General features: G+C 51.3%; 1 long non-coding RNA gene across 4 annotated transcripts in view; it reads left to right on the top strand.

Annotated features, from left to right (window-relative positions):
- The window catches only part of LOC132681438 (uncharacterized), a 58,158-nt gene extending 49,882 nt beyond the window's left edge, over positions 1-8,276 (top strand). For all 4 annotated transcript variants that reach the window (XR_009611064.2, XR_009611063.2, XR_009611062.2 and 1 more), the window contains 2 exons: positions 3,437-3,551; positions 4,907-8,276. This is a non-coding gene — a long non-coding RNA (uncharacterized LOC132681438). The remainder of the gene's footprint in view (positions 1-3,436; positions 3,552-4,906) is intronic.
- The last annotated feature ends 4,040 nt before the right edge of the window (positions 8,277-12,316 follow it).

The raw sequence follows: 12,316 nt of genomic DNA, 5'->3' as shown, positions 1-12,316 counted from the left end.
GAGGGGGTGGGGAGGACAGAGGCCTGCATGGTGCTGGCTCAAACTGTTCTCCATAGTGTAGCCCCTAATGCCAAGCCCACAGTCCTGAACAGCTCCCCAGGCCCTCCCTCTTCTCTGGCTGCTGGAAATCAGTGTCTTGACTCAAAGGGGTACAGGCTCCAAGCTCGGAGGAAGATAGAAAGTAAGAGGGAATGAGGAATAGGGTGGGTGAGTGGACATCCATCAGTGACCCTCAGTGTTTCCAGAGAAAAAACCACCAGCTTGCTCTGTGAGTCTGGGTCTCAGTTCCTCCAACTATAAAACGGTGGGGTTGGGCTCACTGTAAGGGCTCTTTGGCTTCTGCTCCTGAGAAATGGTAGAGGGTGACTCTGCCTCTACTAAGAGACCTAAATCAGCATTTGTTGACATTTCCCAGGATGCCCTAGGTGCTGGTGACATTTCAGAGACTTGATCCCTGAGGGGGCTGGAAGATACAGAGCTGACCCCATGGCCCCTGCTCCAGGCCCAGATGAGCTTAGGCCACAGCCCCACCCCTTGCCCCGGCCTGAGACAAGCCTCTCATTCCAAACAGCAGCAAAATATAATTTTCTGGGGTTGGTCCTGAGATGGCAGGAGCACTGAGATCCCTCTTTGAAAATGCTGACTAGAGGGCAACTCTGGGCCCAGAGCTTTCCTTACTAAGCCTCAATGTCTACATCTGTAAAATGGAGCCCATAATCCCTGCCTCCTTCACAGAATAGTTGTGGGGGCTCCAGTGAGAAAAAGGAAGTGTTTCATAAACTGTGGGTTGTTGTGCAAGTGTAAAGGACTCTGATGAGGACATTAAGCCCTAGAGTGGGCACAGTGGGGGGGTGGGGGGATGGAGTGTGGAAGGGGTTAACTGGGTGAAGGGGCTAGAGGAACCAGGTGAGATTCCGGCAAGTTCATGGGCTGGAGAGAGCTGCTTGGTGGGTAGAGGCCAGCAGAAGAGACCCAGGGAACTTCTGATGCCCTGGTTAATGCTGACAGATGGCTATAGAACTGTCAGCAGCGTCAGTATCAGCCCACATAAGGCAGAGACTCTCTTGCTAGTTAAAACTTGAGACTCTTTAGTCTCAAGATGGAGGAAGACCAGCTTGAGAGGCTAGATCAGGGTGATTGTAAAGTGCTCAGAATTTAGGGTCATAAGAACTAATCCTGGCTTCATTGATCACTAACTCTTTGGCCTTAGGCAACTACTTTACCTCTTGGGGTCTCATTTTCTTCACCTGTAAAATGGGGGGAACGGTAGTAATAATGTATACTTTGCAGGTTTGTTGGGAGGATCAAAGAAGCTAATTTTAGTACATGCTACCACATGGCCCATGCTAAGCTGCCTCATTGGCACTATTGTTAGTAGCATGGAGTAGGGTTGGGCCTTTCCATTTCTGGTCAGACTAGTTTACAGAGAGGGGAATCCCTTTCCTCACAGATTTTCATTTAAATGTGTACGAGGCACCTAATGTGCACCTGACTCAGTGTGACAGGAAAGACGACAAAAACTTGACTACTAGACAGATTCCTAGTTTGTTGATTGTGTGAGCTTGAGGGACTTTCCCAATCTGAAATTCAGTTTTCTCATCTTTAAAAATCCATAATCAGGGGCGCCTGGGTGGCTCAGTTGGTTACGCGTTCGACTTCAGCTCAGGTCATGATCTCATGGTTCGTGAGTTCGAGCCCCACATCGGGCTTTCTGCTGTCAGTGCAGAGACCTCTTTGGGTCCTCTGTCCACTCTTTCTCTGCCCCTCCCCCACTCTCTCTCTCTCTCAAAACAAACATTGAAAAAAATTTTTAATCCATAATCAGGCAAAGATTATGGACTAGCATTAAAAAACATTAGGAGAATGGTTGTTGGGGAAATCAACATCTGTTTGGAGCCAGGGTAACCCACAAATGTTATTTTCTAGAAACAAGGTGGGAAGAAAATCATAACTATCATCAGCTGGTGTCTCTCTGAGTGTTTCTAATGGTGGAAAGATTAATATTATGTGTCTTCTGACATGATGCAAAGTGAAGTAAATGACATTACCTCACATGTGTTCTAGCTAAAAACATTTAACTTGAATTATTCTAGCCCTTAGATCTAACTTCTGGTTTACAGGAAGTAAACCAGCACAAGGAAGTAACCAGACACTCGAAGAAGGGAAATTCTATAGGGAAACTGATCTGAATGTTTCATAGGTCAGTGGCCAGAAAAAAAAAAAAAAGTGGGGAGAATGCATCATCTTAAAGAATTTAATGCACATAATGATCAGATGCCATGTGTGACCCTAAACTGGGTTCTGACCAATTGTAAAGAATTTGGGGGGGGGGGTCAATTGGGGATCAAATGGGATATTAAAAGGTCAGGTACAGGAAGAGGATTCTCTAAGGAGAATCCCTTCCAAGACTCCATCTCTGGTTCTAGCATCCGCAGAGCCCGGTAAGGCTGGAGAGGAGAGAGAAAAGTCTGTCCCAGTCTGATAGGGGGATGGGGTAGAGACATGATGTGTGCTGGGGGGGGCCCTCCAGTACAGGTAGAGGTGCAGTGGTGAGGGAGGGAGCTGGAAGAGGAAAGCCTTCTAGGGACTTCAAGCCATTGAGGTGGTCCCCTACAGCTGGAGAGGAGATCCTGTGTGCATGTGGGGGATAGTGTGTGTGTGTGTGTGTGTGTGTGTGTGTGTGTGTGTGTGTGTGTATAGCACCCCATTATCCCCAGCTCCACCCTCAGAGCCTGTTGGGCTTCTTGCTCATTAGGCCGACATCTCCTGCTTAATAAAAAATACATGAATAAATAAATAATAACAGCCATAACCTAGAGGAAACCGCTTTCCACTCTTTTCTGTTTCCCTAGCTCCTTCCTCCCAGGAGCTGTCCTTGGGGGCTCCCAGTCTGGGTCTGTCTGTAAACGCCTTCCCTCCCTTCCCCTAGTGCTATAGGCACCCCTCCTTTCAGGAGGGGACTGGGGGTGGTGTTTTTAGGGTGACTGAACAGGCCTTCTGTGCCCCAGTCTGCTCCTGGAGAAGCAGGGGATGAGAGAAGTCTGGAAAGAGGTCTTCTCTCTCAGCTTTCAGGAAGAAGGCAGCAACAGCTGAGCCTTTAGGACCAGTACTAGCAGTGGTTGCCAACCCACAGCTACCCCAAGTCAGGGAGGGGCCAAGGACAGAGTGTGAAAGAAGGAACTGGAAGGTGGCACAACTAGAGTTTCAGGGTCAAACAGGAGCTGGAATTTGCATAAGGTGGGGGAGGGGTCTTGACCCACACCCAAGTATCAAGAGAGAAGATAACCTTCCTCAGAAGGAACAATAGTCACTTTTTTTCTCCTGTCAGTCTCATGGTGATCCCTTTCTCTGTCCTTACGTGTCTCACACGCTCTGTCTCTATTTGTCTCTCCACTGCCTTCTCTTCCACTTTTATTTCCTTCCTTACCGGGGTCAGTATGCCTTGGAGATGTTGGCCAGGAGTGACCAACAAAGTGACTCCTCAAAGCTACGAAGAAGCAAGCCTGCCCCCAGACCTGGTGGTTCAGGACCATGGAGAGCATCCCACATAGGTAAGGCCCTCTCCCAAAAGAATTGGATTGCCAGGAGAGAGTAGGAGAGAGCTGGTGAGGTGGAAGTAAGGGAGAGATAGTGGAGGGAAAGGCACAGACAAAAGTGAGGCTTATTCCCAGCCTGGCCCTCCTAGCCTGGGTGACTCTGAACTGGGACTCAGAAATACTGCTACCCTGGACCAAAGGCACCCCACTACCACATCAAAAAGAATGGGAGGGGGGAGGACAGCCTGGGCTCTGGGGTGTGAGATTCTGGAGGACAGCTCTTGCTGGGATGTTCTGGGAACCTTTGTACGTAGAGTACAAAGCTAAACAAATGAATAGATTAGGGTTTGAGGTATTTTTTTTCAATTTTTTAATTGTGGTAAAGTACTTGTACATTTACCATCTTAACCATTTTTAAGTATACAGTTCAGTGATATTAAATACATTCAGATCATATTTTTTTCAAGCGAATGGAATTGCCCTTAGGCAGACTTTGGGAGGCTGTGTAGGTATGTTATGTGTAGATGAGAGAAGGGCATAGTTACAACCCCTACAGGTGAGGGGTGCCCAAAGGTAGGGAAAGCAGGAGGTACGGACCAGGACCAGGACCTATTAGGCCTGTTCATTCTGGCAGCTGCAGGGTGGGTGTGAGGGGTCAGGAAGAGACTTCCCTGGCCCCAGCTCAGAACTAATGGGACCCAGGAGTCTCCTCTTCCACCTAGCAGTTCCCTCTGGATGGAGCCAGGAGCCAGATTTCAGAAGCAATCCAGATGTTCAGGGGAGATACAGGGAAGTGGAGCAGATGGGGCCTGGGATTCCTGAGGGGGCTGAGGGGAGGAGGCCAGCAGCTGGAGGGTGTGCTAGGACACGTGCTAGAGCTGAGGCTGGCTCCAACATGTGCCAGGGCATGTGCCACAGGGTGTGCCTAGGACATAGTACTTGGGTAGAGTGCAGCCTAGGTCAGGTGGCCCTTTGTGCTTTCTCTATACTGGCTACTAAGATCTGTCCTGAGTTGCCTCTAGCTGTGGCAGGGCCTGAGGGGTAAAACCTCTCTGCCACATGCTGTGCCAGGGTACAGAAGTGAGGAAGACAGACCCTGCCCTGCCTGTGGGGAGCTTAGCCTTTCTTCCGATGTACAACTTTGGCTTGGACACGCAGGACTCACCTGTCCTCCCTGAGTCCAGAGTGTCCACTTTTTTAAAAAATATGAAATTTATTGTCAAATTGGTTTCCATACAACACCCAGTGCCCATCCCAACAGGTGCCCTCCTCAATACACATCACCCACCCACTCCTCCCTCCCACTCCCCATCATCCCTTTCTCAACCGGTTCTCACTTTTCAAGAGTCTCTTATGTTTTGGCTCCCCAGAGTGGCCACTTTTTATGGACTCAGGAGGAAAGCCTGCTAAGAGGCCTGAGTGAGACAACCCAAGCTGTTTGTCATCTACCCCAGGAGGCTGCAGCTCATCTTCCCACCCAGAGCCTCGGTCCCTGGCCCTGTCATCCCTGCCGGTCACTGCAGTTTCTGTGGATCTGGGAAAAGGGTGGACCAAGGAAAAGAATCTGGAACTGGTGTTTGCTCCTGCCTGCCCTGAGAACTTGAGGGCCCAGAGGCTTTTACTACCCACCCCCACTTTGCTATATGTGGCTATGGTCAACTCACCATCCTCACACTAGCCTGGTCATGACAATGGTCATGAGCCCCATTTAGTAGATAAGCAAAATAAGGTGCAGAGAAGTAAAACCACTTGTTGAAGGCATACCTCTTCAACAAAGCCAGGATTCGAACCTAAGTTTGCATGATTTTTTCCCCCTAAAATTCCACCTCTAGGCAAGTGGGTAACATTGGCTGTGCACACCAACCAGTTGTGTGGCTCTGGACAAATAAGTGCCTTTTCCTTGCTGGACCTCCATTTTCCTATTTATAAAATGAAAAGGTGTAAATAGGGTTATTTTGAAGAAGAGGGCCAGTGAGGACAGACTGTGAGCAGAGGGTACTCTGACTGAGGGCAAGGCAGTGAACAGTTTCCTGGGGGGAAACTGCCAGACCCTGGGGGGCACCCCAAGATGTCAAAATGCTCAGCAGGTGTGGGCTCCTCTGTAGGCTATAGTGATGGGATTGGGGTGGAGTCTGGGGGAGGCCAGGCACTGAAACCAAATCCTGCCTGCTGGGGAGGGAGAGCAGAGGGAGGTCTGGGGTAGAGAGTAGGGCTGGTTGGGCAGGCCAAAGCCAAGCAGGCAGAGCCAGGCAGGCAGAGCAGAATGAGGCTCAAAGCTCTAGGGCTTTACAAATGGATTTTGCTGAAATGGAAATTTCCACCCATCCCTGAAATGAGCCTGGCAGTGAAGCCAGGTCTGGTAGGGCTGCAGCAGCTGGGGATGTGGACAGGGACAAAAGCCAAACTGTCAAAACTCCTCAGACCTACCCACCCCTCCCCTTGTTACCCGTATTCCTCTCCCTCCACTCCTCTCCCCTGCTCAGGTCCTCTGGATCCTCAGGAATCTTCAGAATCCTCACACCTTTGTGTACCTTTCTCACTTTCTCCCTCAACCACTTTGTGCCCCTTACACCCCTGCACACCTGACACGCCCTCCCCCTCCCACTCGTTCTCACACTGCCTTTTCACCCCTCACACCCCTCACGCCTCCCCACCCTCCACCTCACACACCCACACACACCTGACACTCTCTCCACCTCCTACTTTATCCTCATACTGCCCTTTCACCCCTCACCTCCTCTCCTTCCCTTACCTGGGCTCATACCACTCCCCCATACACCCTCTCCCATACCTGACACACCCCTCACCTCCTGTTTCACTCCTTGCACTTCACTGCTCCTGGGCTTACACCCTTCACTCCTCACACACTTTTTCCCTCCACTCCTCACCCCTTCCTCACACCACTTTCTGGAACCCTCTCCTGCTCCTGACACCCCATCACCCCTGGTTTCACTCCTCTCACCTACTTATTGCCCTCCATCAGTAACCATCAGGGCCAAATATCTCCTGGTGAAGAGCGGGGTGCTACACCCAGGACTCCTGAAGGCTGCTGTGTAAATGAGCAGGCCAAGGCTTGCCAGGCCCTTGCCTCACACATAGGAAGTGCCCCATGTAAGTGTTGATCTTGTTTGTTGCCATGTTTGTAGCTAATTGATACTTTGTGCCAGGCCCTTTGCCCCACAGTGCTGGGTGGGAGTGTGTGTGTGGGGAGCATATGTGCCATGTCAGGAGAGCTGGTGAAAATACCAAAAACTGTTCTGGGGAGGGGCCAGGGATAAATCTGATCGAGCAGGTCCCTAGGGCTCGAGTAATGGTAGAAGTGCTAACTAGACTACTGGGAAATGTGAGCCACGCCCATCATTAAAGAGGTGCCCACTAACATGTGGCGGTGGGGCTCTCCCTCCGCAGCTCCCACCTCCAGACAAACCAGAGGGAGACACTCTAACCTGGGCATGCTTTCCTCCCTAGGCCACTGCACTGGGGTGTGGAGGGCAGGGAGGGAGAGGGGATGCTGCCTTCCTATCACCAAGAAGTTCTCACAGAAGTTGAGAGGAAGAGGACAGGGGACTGCCTGAGATGGGGAGGGTCTCTGGAGGGTCCCCCTCCTGGGTGAGTGAGGAAAATGGAGGGAAACAGAATACAGGAGCCAAGTGTAGGAGGCAGAAGGGATGTGGGGCTTGACTTGCTGTGCATTCTTTTGTGGAATTTCTTGTTCCAAGCACTCAAGGCCTAGGTGGGAATGGGGAACTGGCCTGGCACCTCACAAAGTTGTGATGCCAGGAGAGTCTGGGACCCCCATGACTGCAGAGAATGAGTGCCTTCTGGCAAGTGGAGAACAGGGGACAAGTTGTTGGGGCAGCATTCAGTGAGGAAGGTCCTGAGGGCTGGATGAATGGGGACTACCAGTCAGAGAGCCAGCCCCAGGACCCAGTGTGAACCTGAGAGGGTGGGCGAGAGGGGAATCTGGCCAGAGATGGGAGTCTGGAGGCATGCAGGGGCATGTGTGGAGGGACTCCCCCAGGGCAGGGGCCGTGGAGCACAGCCACATGCCCTCCTCCTCTAATCACATGTTGACATATTACTCATTATTAATTAAATAGGAGCTCTGAGTTACTCTAGGCCTCCTCCTGTGACAGTCCCAAGTGCTGGGCACCAGGCTGCGAGCCTAGGCTGGGCAGGACCACTGGATGGAAAGAAAGGGCTGGGGATGGGATTAGAGGTGGTAGGTGAAGGGAGACACACAGGGGCAGTCTTTGTCCATTTCAATAACAAGTGACCCTGAGTCTGGGGTCTGGGGTCTGAGGGCAAGGGTCAGGAACAAGGAGCCTACACATTGGGGGAGCTGAGGAAGGGTGGAGAGTTGACAAGGCCAGAGGAGGTATGGAGAGGCCAAGGGTGGGCTGTGTCTCCAGTAAGGGGAACATGTGCTGCACCAAGGGGGGCGGCCTGTGAGCGAGGCCACACAGGCTTTGCACTTGTGGGGTTGGTCTTCTGAAACTGGGTCTGTGTCACTGCTGTCAGGAACACCCAGTGCTGCGGGGGAGGGGAGGAAACACGGTGGATTGAATTACCTTTCAAGTCTAAAGCCTGGATTCCTCTGGGCCTTGCAGGTGGGCGTGTGTGCACACATTCCCGAGAGCATTGTGGGATGTTGGCTGTCACTAGGGATCCAGGAGGCTCACTCCAGCTCCTTGAGTTCTAGTTTCCTTTCCACAGGCAAGGAAAAAGAGGGGCCTCTGATGCTGGGGGGAAAGGGATAGGATATCTGACCCAGTCCCAGTTTACAGACCCTCAGACAAGACTGGGAAGACTTGGTTCAAACTCTGATTCTGCCTTGTTCTAGCCACATGTGACCTTGGCACATGACTTAAGCTCCCTGGTTTCCTCACCTAAAAAGAGGATAAAAATAATGATAACAGTGGCATGAGCCAGCCAGACTATGTGCCAAGCACTGTGCTAAGCACTTTCTTTCTTTATATCCTCACACAGCCATAGAGGGTAGGTATTATTGATCTCCCCATTTTATAGATGAGGAAACAAGGGCTCAGAGAGGTTAAGTGATTTTACTAAAGTCACACAGCTGGTAAATGACAAGGTTGGGACTCTGATCTCAGATCCTTACCCTGAATGATGTATGGTACCCGCATCTCAAGGTTGCTGTGAAGAGTAAATGAGATAATGTACATAAACAAGTATTTAGCCCAGTACCTGGCACACAGTGAGTGCTCAGGAAACAATGTTAATGTTTGTATTTATGCATTTGTACAGGTGCTCTGAGGTTTCCTTTTATGCTCCTTAGATGGCAGGGGGCTGAAGGGAGGATGGAGAAGCTGGTTGTAGGGTTGGGGGCTGGGAAGGGAGTGGCAGGGAGGCTGTGGTCCAGGGGGCAGGTAGGCAGAGGTAGGAAGGGAGGGCTGGGTACAAAAAGCAGAGGAGGGTGGGGCAAGCAGTGTAGAGGAAAAGGAAGTGAGTGACTATGTATTTACTTAAAGATTTTGCTCCGGCGATCGCCTCATTGGCCAGACATCTGGTTTCCCTGGACATCCCCAGGGAATGTAAGTCAGACAGCATTACTTCAGCAGCTCCAATGCCATCCACCCCAGGCTCGCTTGCACTGGCTGGCTCACAAGGCTCAGGACACTATCGTGCAGAATGCGGCCAAGAGAGTAGTGAGTCTGCCCCTGGAGCTCACTGGGAAGGGGTAGGAATCCCTTCTAGTTGCTGGTCACTCTCCTCTTACCTGCTCAGAGCTACAGACAGTGGGGTTCGACTCTTCCACACACTCTACCTACCCATCCTGTCCTTCCCTCGTAGGTATGGGGATTGGGGGTTGTTAGGGGCTGAAGAGGGCACTGAGTAAGCACCCTCTTCCATGCCTTTCCCCTCCTTAGTCACCTGGAGAGGAGATCCAATGGAGGGAGGCCCACCAGGCAGCTGCCTGGGGCACCCATCTCTACGGGGCACTAAAGCTTCAGTGGTCACTTAACGAATCGGAAAAGAGTATTTAAAAAAGAGCATTTACTAGGTTTGAGCCTCCGGGTGGGGGGCGGGGGTTGGCAGGAACACTTCCATAAGCTGCCAGGCACAGAGGTGAGATTCCCATGGGGTGCTCAGACTAGGACAATTGTTCATTAAACTCCTTTAGGAGGAGGGGAGACCTGGAGAACCAAAGGGTTTCGGTGTAGCTCAGTACAACTGGCAAGGTTAGGACCAGAGCTGAATTGTTTTGGCTGATGGAAGAAAGGCTGAGCGCTGCAGCCTGCACTCCGGGGGGTAGGGGGGAGCTTTCTGCCCAGTCCCTACACAGCGTCTTTTCCAAATAAATATTGAACAAATATTGAAAGAGTGTTGGTTGGAAGAGGCACCGAATTATTAGCATGCCCTTGGCTCTCTTATTTGTTAGTCCAGTCCTGTTGCAAAAGTACCCTAATGATGGCTTTAATGATTCCCTTCCTGTCTTGGGTCCTGACTGCATCTGTTCAATCATTTATTCATTCCTTCAGGCACTCATTCAACAGATATTTCTGAGCACCTACTGTGTGCCAGGCACTGTTCCAGGTACTGGGGATACACAGCAAACTGCTTCCTCTCTCCCACTTGTCACCCCATGTGTGATTGAACCAGCAGAGATCTAGAGTCTTTCATGTGCCTAGATTGGGATTGGGGTAGGGGTGGGGGATTGGAGGTGGTTTCAGGCTTGGTCTCTGTCCCAGGAGAAAGTCATCCCCTTGGGGGCATGGATCCATAGCAGAGGCATCTTTTTTGTCCTTGTCCCTAGCCCAGCACCAGCTTTTCATGCCCTCAGGACGTGGTGTGTGCTTATAAATTCATGCAGTGTTCAGGAAGGGGTGTGTGTGTGTGTGTGTGTGTGTGTGTGTGTGTGTGTGTGTGTTTCTCCCTGAGTAGAGCTCCAGTCTGGGCAGCTGGAGTGGGGAGTGGGGTGCCAGAGGGAAACGGCAGAGGATGCCAGGCTCCTCCCCTAACCCCTACTGTAGACCCGTCCAGGGGTTCTCTGCTGGTGCCACTGCCTGTAGGAAGGGAGCATCCAAATATGGGACTAAGTCAGCAATGGTTTCTCTCAATCACCACAGGAGAGGACCTGCAGGAAGGCCAAGAGGCAGGAGGGACCCTAGGGCTTGAAAGGCATCCTCCCTGAGAAATGTAAGACATTCCTAGAGCACATGCTCCCCTCCCCCACTGCTACCACTGAGATTGCTCCATTTAGCTGTCTGGGCTTCTGGGCATTATTCCAATATTGAAAGGTATGGAGGGGGCTGGGTCCTGATAGCCCTGCCCCCACACCTTACATGGCTTGGAGGAAGAGGGGCAGGAAATCCTGAAGTCAGGTGTTCTACTCCTCTAGATTGTAGCCCTGACCTGGACCCCCCACCCCCACCCCTAAAGTCAGAGACAAATGAGAATGTTCCTGAAGAGGCTTTGGGGAAAGCAGCAAATCCTCTCCACCCCAACCCTGTGTCCTGGGCCAGGGCTGCCACAGCAAAGGAAGGTTGGGGGAGGCAGAAGGTGTATGGGGGGGAAACTGGCAGCTGAGGCTCATGTGCCAAGAAGGGGGAAGCTATGTCTGCACAGGCATCCCCCCACCACACTGTCTGACAGAATGAGCTGCGTCCTTGCGTCTCTATTTTTAGTCAGAACTGGAAGGAAAGGAAGTTCGGGGGCCAAGCCACCAGCCCCAGCTCCTGCTGCCAGCACCCATAGCACGTGGTGCAGGGGGGAGGGGGGCAGGAGGAGCCCAACTCCTCAGGGAGGCAGGATGGTGCTCCCTCCCACCTGCCAGCACAGGTGCTGGGCCTGATGGATAGGATAAAGGGACATACTCTGGATTGGGGCTGGGGAGGAAGTGCTGCCTCCTCTCTCTGCCCAAACACTGGCACTGCACTAGGTTTACCTGACATAGTAGAATCTCCTGAAATAGGACTTAGGTAGCTCTGTGATACTTTCTGTTGTGGGTTCCGTGAGTGGAGCCCCCACCCCCCACATTTCCTGCTTCAAGATTTAAACATCTTGACCTCTGTTACTCTTCTTCACTGGGAGACTGGTATGAGGCATGAACCCATAGTCTCTCCTTCACCAGCCCAGCAGCAGAGCTGGGGGCAAAGAGGGTGGAATTTTCCAGTGTTCCTACTTCACAGCAGAAGGACTCCCTGACTTAAATTCCACAGCTGCTATGGTCACTACCTGTGGGTCAGGGAAAGGCACTTTGGGTGGCAGTTTAGTTGTTAGAGTTTAGCTCTGCAGTCAGATAGACCTGAGTTCAAATCCTAACTCCTCTACATACTAGCTGTGTGACATAGAGGAAGTGGCTAAACCTCTCTGGATCTCTGTTTTCTTGTCTGAAAATTGGATAATTATAGTACCTGCCCCATAGGATTGCTGAAGATTAAATGAGATAATGTGAGAAAATACACGTAGTAAGTACTTAACTATTAGTTAATGAAATTTTAAAAATATTTACCTATCTTTGAGAGAGGGGGGAGGGTCAGACAGAGAGGGAGACAGAGAATCCCCAAGCAGGTTCTGTGCTGACAGCACAGAACCTGACACAGGGCTCGAACCCACAAACCGTGAGAACATGACCCAAGCCAAAATCAAGTATCAGAAGCTTAACTTGAGTGAGCCACCCAGGTGCCTCTAGTTAATGAAAATTTAAAAGCAGAGCCCAGTCCTGGGCCTGAACCCCACTGTGTGGCTGATCTCAGGCCCATGTTGCAGATATTACCTCTCAGATCTGACTGGCTTTGTTCACCCCATCACTGCCC

This window comes from Panthera onca, chromosome A1 (assembly GCF_046562875.1).
Source record: "Panthera onca isolate mPanOnc1 chromosome A1, mPanOnc1 haplotype 2, whole genome shotgun sequence".
Classification (NCBI taxonomy): domain Eukaryota; kingdom Metazoa; phylum Chordata; class Mammalia; order Carnivora; family Felidae; genus Panthera; species Panthera onca.
The sequence above is the reverse complement of the archived record's forward strand: the minus strand, read 5'-3'. Positions and strand labels throughout refer to the sequence as shown.